This window comes from Chenopodium album, chromosome 19 (genome assembly GCF_948465745.1).
Source record: "Chenopodium album chromosome 19, dcCheAlbu1.1, whole genome shotgun sequence".
In the NCBI taxonomy this organism is placed as follows: domain Eukaryota; kingdom Viridiplantae; phylum Streptophyta; class Magnoliopsida; order Caryophyllales; family Amaranthaceae; genus Chenopodium; species Chenopodium album.
In genome coordinates, this window is record NC_137852.1 from 9,821,994 (window position 1) to 9,830,786 (window position 8,793).

The window sequence follows — 8,793 nt, forward strand, 5'->3', positions numbered from 1 at the left end:
TCTTATTTAATCGTGGTTTCAAGATTAAATAAAATGTCCAAAATAATTATGAATTGATGGGCTCACTAGGTTGATGACCTTTTGAATTAAACCCCACAGGTGAACAAAATTCATATATTATTTAAGTTCCTAGTTCGGAATCATTAAACTGGACATAAATGATTTCCAATAATGGACTAGCATGTTAAGATTGATTGGATAGCGCAGTTTCATGGGCTATAGGAGCGTAGTGATGCTCGGTCAATCACATGGATATGCATGAATGATGCATGATCGAACTATAGACCTACTTTGAAGTTCAAGTACAGAGCTTCCGGATATATTAGTGGATTCCTTTGACATGAGTGGAACATTGATCTCATTCAATGATTGTTTTAACTGTGGTACATTCAAACGTCTGGCCGTAACTGGAGATTATAAAGGATGTTTCCCGGTTACTTCATGAGTTGAGTGGGAGCTTTGGTTGCCACAAGATTGGATCGAGTCTACCTATTTAATTAGGAATGTGTCTTGGCCCCTTGAAGAGGGAGAATTCAGAAAATGCATGGCCGTGCTCAAATGAATTACATAGTAATCATTTGTTTTGTAATTCTAACTCAGATTTCAAGAAAAGATTTGTAGATTAATATGATCACGACATAAGATGCGATCATATTATCAAATCGACACACATTGACTTAAGGAATTTAAATATTGCGCACTTGTCTCAGACAAGTGGGAGATTGAAGGAGTTATGTCTTTGATATGTCTAGTTTATGTAGTATTTTACCCCCGTCCCTTGGTCATTATTAGTAGTGTTTTTGGCTCTTTAGAGCCACTTTTATTACTAATATGTGTTTTCTAGTGTTTTCGTAGTTTTGGTTGAGTTTTGTAGGGAATTGCACCTTTGGAGTACTTTCCCGGGATTTTATGGAGCAACTACGAGCATTGGAGGAGCACGACCATCTTTCGTAGCCCAAGATCGGTTAGAGTAATCAAACCGGTGAATAAGGGCTCGACTTGTGTGAAGACGAGGCATTTGGACCGAATGATTAAAGCCCCAAAGAGGATATTTGGTTTGGGCCAAGTTACGAGCCTAAACGAGGAGTCCAAGCGGCCCAAGGGTGTCCGCTCGGTGGTCCGCCCGGTGGTCTGCCCGGTGGTCCGCCCGATGGTCCGCCCGGTGGTCCGCCCGATGGTCCGCCCGATGGCGCGCCCGATCAGGCAAAGAAGACTTATTTCGCAACAGCCCTTCGCCCGATCAAAAAGGCGCGCCCGGTCGGGCGGTGTGGCGCCCGGTCGGGCGCGTGTCTCTGATAGATCTTTTAAGCATCGTTTAGTTTGTTTTAGTTTAGGATTCTTGCTTATTATAAATATATTTTTGTTAAGCAAGTTTAGAATCCCTTTTTACACTTCCTTATTCTTCGTTTACTTTTGTAATTCTTTCTCTTAGATTTTCTCTCTCTACTTAAGCTTATTTTCTCTCTCTACACTATATACTTTGTTCTTTACTCAACTCTTTATTCTGATTACTTTAGTAACGATTTCTTTTCTCTTAATCTCAGTTATTTATTTTATTCCTTCTATCATGTTTTATTTTTGTTGCTTTGATTAGTTTAGATTTAATTATGTGTGAGTAGTTCTTTTTTTAGGGATTATGGGGATCCATAAATAATATGAAGGGGTAATTTATTGTTGTTAATTATCAATGCTATATTAATTTCCTATTGATTGATTTAATGCTCTGTGACTAGATTAGGCCTGATCTTTTATGCATGAGTTTGACAATATTGATTCGAGATTCGAGAGATGAGAATTGATGTTTAGGTCTAGTTTCAATAGGCAGGTTAATCTATAAATGGTTAAGTCGAGATTCGAGAGATGAGATTTAATACCGGTAGATTAATTCTGTGATTGTAATACGTAGCGAAAGCCCTTTATTATCTGGTTAATTGATGCATTAATGATTGGTTATTATGTTTTACCCTGGAATATTATTTATTGGTGAACCTATGCCCTAGGTCCTTAATTCATTGATTCCTCTTATTTTATTTTCCCTACTTATATTCTTCGTAGTATAATCTTTAAATCACAACAAATTGTTACTAATAATTTAGATTGCTATTAATTAGTTAGAAATAGAAAGACTAGTTTCCCTGTGGATTCGACCCTACTTCCCTATCTACTTTAGTTAGAGGACTTAGGTAATTACTTTTGATTAGGTGATACGACTTTAGCCTGTCAAAATTTGGCGCCGTTGCCGGGGAAACGGTTATATTTTTTATTTCTAATTGTTTTTGTAGTCTAGATTATTTTCCTTCGTCCCGGAGAACATAAGTTTTTTGGGACAGTTCTCATATCTGTTGTCTAGTTCTTTGTTTATGTCCAGGTGTTCCAGATCAGGCTACATTCCTTTCGATCCTGAGATCGAGCGCTCTTTCCATAGGCAAAAGAATTTATACAAGCAAATACTGGCGAGTTCTGGTGGTGAAATTCCTAGAGACCCTTCATCTGATTCTAGTGATCCAGACACTTCTTCAGAATCAGAATTAGAGATGGGAGAAAATCCACCTAAAAAGCTCAGCGACTATTCTCAGCCATCTTTAGCGCATTTTCCCCACCTTTCTCCTACGCCAGATCTTGAGGGAGTTCAATTCGAGATCAAGCCCCAGTTCATCACGATGATAGAAAGGAAGCAATTTAGTGGAGCTAAGGGTGAAGACCCAAATCTACACATTGCTGACTACTGTCAATATTGTAACACTATAAGGCAAGCTGGGGTCACGCAAGACCAAATAAGGGAGATTCTCTTTCCTTTCTCTTTATGTGGAAAAGCTAAACTGTGGTTTAATGGTTTAAATAGAACTGCACTTGGCATTACTAATTGGGAGACTCTTGTTTTGAATTTTTATAACAAGTATTACCCTGCAGAGAAAACAGCTCTATTGAGAAGCGCAATTCAAAATTTCGCCCAAGAGCCAGATGAGTCACTATATGAAGCTTGGGAGAGATTCAAAGACCTGCAGAGAGAGTGCCCTCATCATAACTTAGCACAGTGGCAGTTGATACAAGCTTTCTACAATGGGATCGGAAATTCTTCTAGAGCAATTTTGGATTCTGCAGCTAATGGGAGGTTTATGAACCTCAATGTTGATGATGCAGGTCAGGTTATTGAAGATATGGCGATCCATAATTCCCAATATGGGAATCCTAGAGGTTTTGCAAACAAGGGAAAACACCACGTCGATTCTGTATCCTTTTTGCAATCTCAATTAACCTCTATTTGTCAGAAATTGGATAACCTTACTACTGCTAATTCTAAAATAACTAATGTTTCTGCAATTAATAATAATGCTAATGATGCTTTCTGTGAAAATTGTGGAATTGTAGGTCATTGGGAACATGAGTGTAGGAGTTCTATGGAGCAGGTCAACGCTTTTCAGTCCATCAAGCAAAATAACCCATACTCCAACACCTATAATAATCCCGGGTATCGGAACCATCCTTACCTTTCCTATAGGAGCAGTAATGTGCAAAATCCCACACCTCCACCTCCACAACAACCAGAACCACCACCTCAGCAGAAATATTACCATCCCAATGCTGGCCAGAAAAACCAACCGCAAACTCCTCCACCACCTTCTGACCCAGCTTTATCAGAAATTAGAGCGATGTTAACTAGTATGCAAAAGCATATGGAGAGTAGAGACTCACAAATTGACTCGATTGTAGCCCACAATAAAGTCATAGATACTCAAATTGCACAGTTAGCCGCTGCTCTTCAGGTTCGCCCACAAGGAGCCCTACCATCGCAACCAGTACAACCCACAGATCAGGCGTTTGCAATTACCCTCAGGAGTGGTTCACACTATGATGGGCCTCCTATGCCCAAAGAAGATGAACCTGTTTCAACAGAAATTGCTAATCCTGATTCCTTTATACCAAGGGATATTAATCCTAGCCCTGCAGGGCTAAAAGGTAGTACTAATATTTCTGATGTTATATTGCAAGGTAAAACTCCAGGGAAGGTTGTAACTCAAGACAGGAGTAATGATGTGCAACAACCAATTATCAAACTACCATTCCCAAATCGAAATTTGAAAACCAAGGTGGATAAGCAGTTTGGTAAGTTCCTTGACATGGTGAAGGATTTGCAGGTAACAGTTCCCTTTACAGAATTAATCACGCAAATACCTTCATATGCAAAATTCATGAAAGAAATATTGACTAGGAAAAGGTCTATTAGTGAGGTAGAGACTGTCGCTTTTACTGCTGAATGCAGTGCCGTACTACAAAATAAATCTCCACCCAAACTAAAAGATCCCGGTAGTTTTTCTATCCCTTGTCATATTGGCAATTTAATGATTGATAATGCATTGTGTGATTTGGGCGCTAGTGTTAGTGTCATGCCATTATCTGTGTGTTTAAAGCTAAAAATGGGTAAATTAAAGTCTACTAATATTACTCTGCAAATGGCTGATCGTTCTTCTAAATACCCCATAGGCATTCTAGAAGACGTCCCTGTTAGAGTAGGTAAATTTTATATACCTGTGGATTTTGTTGTTCTTGATATGGCTGAGGATTTGCATACCCCAATTATCTTGGGTAGACCCTTCCTTAATACTGCTGGAGCAATTATAGATGTGAAATGTGGTAAATTGACACTATCAGTAGGGGATGATAAAATTGTTTTTAATTTGAATAATACCCCTAAAAGCCCCATGCTAGAGGAGAAGTGTTATAAAATTGATGTGGTTGGTAATTGTTCTAATAAGCCCCAAGCTTTTGTTAAAGATCCCTTGGAGGCGGTATCGTGTGTTGCATCTTCTACAGGTACAACTAACCAATGGAAAGAGGAAGTGGACGCAATAGAGAAAGCCTTATACTGTGAAGGTCTTGGTTTTGAAGATGAGAAGGTGGAAATGAGTACACAAGTTGCGGAAACTGAGCCTATAGTGAGAGTTCCACCAGATCGTGTTGTAATAGCTCAACAAAGTGATAAATCGAGGCAACCAATGGTCAAAAAGGGTTCTCAATCGAACAAGAGCAAAGAACCACCAGTTCAAGCCAATGAGGATCCACCCAATAAGGTGAATTGGCGCCTTACAGGGCGTGTTAGGAAGCCGAGTCGTGGTTTAAAAATTGCTCAACCGGGTGAAGAACCACCCGACCAGGCGATAGGCCAAGGGGCTTAACTTCCTGACATGTGGAAAGAGGGTCGTGCGGGACCTAAATAAACCAGCGCTTTGCGGGAGGCAACCCGTATTTTTCTTGTTTTTTTTAGTCTTCTTTCTATTTCCTGTGAGAGGAGAGAGGAGAGAGTTTAATGAGTTTATTGAGTTGTACAGGTTAGAAGGAAAAGAGTTAGTCAAATTTGGAAAAAAGAGAAGGAGTCTCTCGTACCAAACATTGCCTCGGGCCCGACCGGGCGAAGGACCGCCCGACCGGGCGCGAGAGCAAGGGTGAAAAATTGACAATTTTTGCCCGACCGGGCGAAGGACCGCCCGACCGGGCGCGAGAGTTGACGAGTACGGACATTTCGACCGCCCGACCGGGCGGTATGGCGCCCGACCGGGCGCGAGAACGAAGAGAATTTAGAGGGTTTATACCGCCCTACCGGGCGGAGTGGTGCCCGACCGGGCGCGAGAGCGGATCAGCAAAACTGCTCCACTTTGACAGGCCATAACTTTTGCGTTTCTTATCCGTTTTTGGCGTGTGACCTATCTTTGGAAAGCTCTTCAAGTCTACTTTCCAATGCAATTGGAATCATTGAATTATCAATTATACATCAAAAGTTATGATCAGAATAGTGCGCCTGGTTCAATTTTTATCTTTTTTCCACTAACACTTTGTTTCTTTCTTGCCCAATTTTGTTCCAAAAAGATGCATTGCAATCTTGAGGCTTTGGTGACATTGATGTGGTGATGATGAAGAGTAGTCACCTTGAATACTTGCTTCCCCTTAAGACAATGAGGACATTGTCTGATTTAGCTTGGGGGGAGGTTCTCGTGTTCATATGGTATATCTTTCACTCTCTCTCTTGGTATGCTTAGTGTAGTTTTACTGCTTTCCTAGTGTAGTTTTACTGCTTTCCTAGTGTAGTTTTATTGCTTTCCTATAAGAAAAATACAAAAAAATTGAAAAAATAAAAAAATCCAAAAATACGTTCCAATGAATTGTAAATCATGCTTCTCTATGCCCCCATACTTGAGAAAATTTGTTTTGATTCTTGGTTATTGATGATAAGCATTGTGGACTTGTTGGTCATGATTTGAAGTTTAATTGCTTGGATGCCTAAACATGCGTCAATTTTGTCCAACTACTTGTGAATATAGTGCTTGACTAGTTGATTTGGTTAGGAATGTGTGTTTAGTTCCTGGTATGTCAATGAATTTGAGTATTGATTTGCAACTATGAGTAGTATTTCATGACTCACATATTATGCACATGAGGAGGACGAAGGCGTTCATTCTTTTAGGTAGCCTTCAGACGATATTAGATACATTTGTTCCCTTCTTGCTACCCATGTTGTTGCTTGTGCCCTTTTATTGTTTATTTAGCCACATTACAAGCCTTTTTAGCCCCATTGGTTACTAGTCCCAAGCTTGGCTTGGGGGAGCTATAGTTAGTGAGGTGAGGGATTTGTAGTGTGCACATTATTTGCACAATGTGGAGGTATAAGAAGAGTAATTTGTTCTTTGATTTTTGTGATTGGAAAAAATAAGAATTTGTGTTTCAAAGTTGAAATTTCCAATGTGGAATAAAAAGAAAAAAAAAGCAAAAGAAAAAAATTGTTATATGTTCAAATTATCTATATGAAAGTTGCCCAAGAAAAATTCAAAGGAAAAAAAGTATCAAGTTTGAAAAAAGAATGAGTTCAAAGTTTGTTTATTCACTCAAGTTCTACATTGTCATATTTTTATGAGTGAAATTGTAAGTGTTGGGATTGTTTATGTTGTTTGGAGTAGTATTTGGTGGATTCTTGTTGGAGTTAGTTATGTTGGAGATGTTGATCATTGGTTTTATTAGGATTTGGCTCCCTTTAAGCATGGCTTTTCTCTCACATGTTCCCAAATATTTCTTACCCTTTATCCTAGCCTTACATTACAAGCTTTAAAGACCTTCCAACCTTGTGCATAGAATTGTGTAGATGTGAAAGTGTTGTTTATCAATGCAAATTATGAATTGACATATTCCGAGTCGACTATTAGGTTGAGTGCTTATCTTTTTAAACACACGAGTGTGTGAGTTTGGGAGGGCATTGTTCACATAAAAGGGTGGTTGGAGAGCGATCGAGTACATCTTTTACTCGCCACATAAATGAGAGTTGAGTGTGTGAGCACTAGTCTTGAATTCTATATGCTCGTGTGGTTTGCTCTATTTGACAATTGTTGGGGAGGAAGAGTGATTGGATGAATGAGATTGATTGATATTGAAGCATGCTCATTAGATTTGCCTTGAATCGTATGTGCTTGATTTGATTATTGGGGTGAGGAATGTTTTATATGTTCATTGATGAGCTCTTTGCTTAGGGACAAGCAAAGGTTTGGCTTGGGGGAGTTTGATATGTCTAGTTTATGTAGTATTTTACCCCCGTCCCTTGGTCATTATTAGTAGTGTTTTTGGCTCTTTAGAGCCACTTTTATTACTAATATGTGTTTTCTAGTGTTTTCGTAGTTTTGGTTGAGTTTTGTAGGGAATTGCACCTTTGGAGTACTTTCCCGGGATTTTATGGAGCAACTACGAGCATTGGAGGAGCACGGCCATCTTTCGTAGCCCAAGATCGGTTAGAGTAATCAAACCGGTGAATAAGGGCTCGACTTGTGTGAAGACGAGGCATTTGGACCGAATGATTAAAGCCCCAAAGAGGATATTTGGTTTGGGCCAAGTTACGAGCCTAAACGAGGAGTCCAAGCGGCCCAAGGGTGTCCGCCCGGTGGTCCGCCCGGTGGTCTGCCCGGTGGTCCGCCCGGTGGTCCGCCCGGTGGTCCGCCCGATGGTCCGCCCGATGGCGCGCCCGATCGGGCAAAGAAGACTTATTTCGCAACAGCCCTTCGCCCGATCAAAAAGGCGCGCCCGGTCGGGCGGTGTGGCGCCCGTTCGGGCGCGTGTCTCCGATAGATCTTTTAAGCATCGTTTAGTTTGTTTTAGTTTAGGATTCTTGCTTATTATAAATATATTTTTGTTAAGCAAGTTTAGAATCCCTTTTTACACTTCCTTATTCTTCCTTTACTTTTGTAATTCTTTCTCTTAGATTTTCTCTCTCTACTTAAGCTTATTTTCTCTCTCTACACTATATACTTTGTTCTTTACTCAACTCTTTATTCTGATTACTTTAGTAACGATTTCTTTTCTCTTAATCTCAGTTATTTATTTTATTCCTTCTATCATGTTTTATTTTTGTTGCTTTGATTAGTTTAGATTTAATTATGTGTGAGTAGTTCTTTTTTTAGGGATTATGGGGATCCATAAATAATATGAAGGGGTAATTTATTGTTGTTAATTATCAATGCTATATTAATTTCCTATTGATTGATTTAATGCTCTGTGACTAGATTAGGCCTGATCTTTTATGCATGAGTTTGACAATATTGATTCGAGATTCGAGATATGAGAATTGATGTTTAGGTCTAGTTTCAATAGGCAGGTTAATCTATAAATGGTTAAGTCGAGATTCGAGAGATGAGATTTAATACCGGTAGATTAATTCTGTGATTGTAATACGTAGCGAAAGCCCTTTATTATCTGGTTAATTGATGCATTAATGATTGGTTATTATGTTTTACCCTGGAATATTATTTATTGGTGAACCTA

At 39.4% G+C, this 8,793-nt stretch overlaps 1 non-coding gene across 1 annotated transcript; it reads right to left on the bottom strand.

The window, feature by feature from the left end:
• Positions 1-2,921: 2,921 nt before the first annotated feature.
• LOC145596265 (small nucleolar RNA R71) lies at positions 2,922-3,028 on the bottom strand. The gene has a single exon (XR_014103122.1). It is a non-coding gene; the product is annotated as a small nucleolar RNA R71 (small nucleolar RNA).
• Between the last annotated feature and the right edge of the window lie 5,765 nt (positions 3,029-8,793).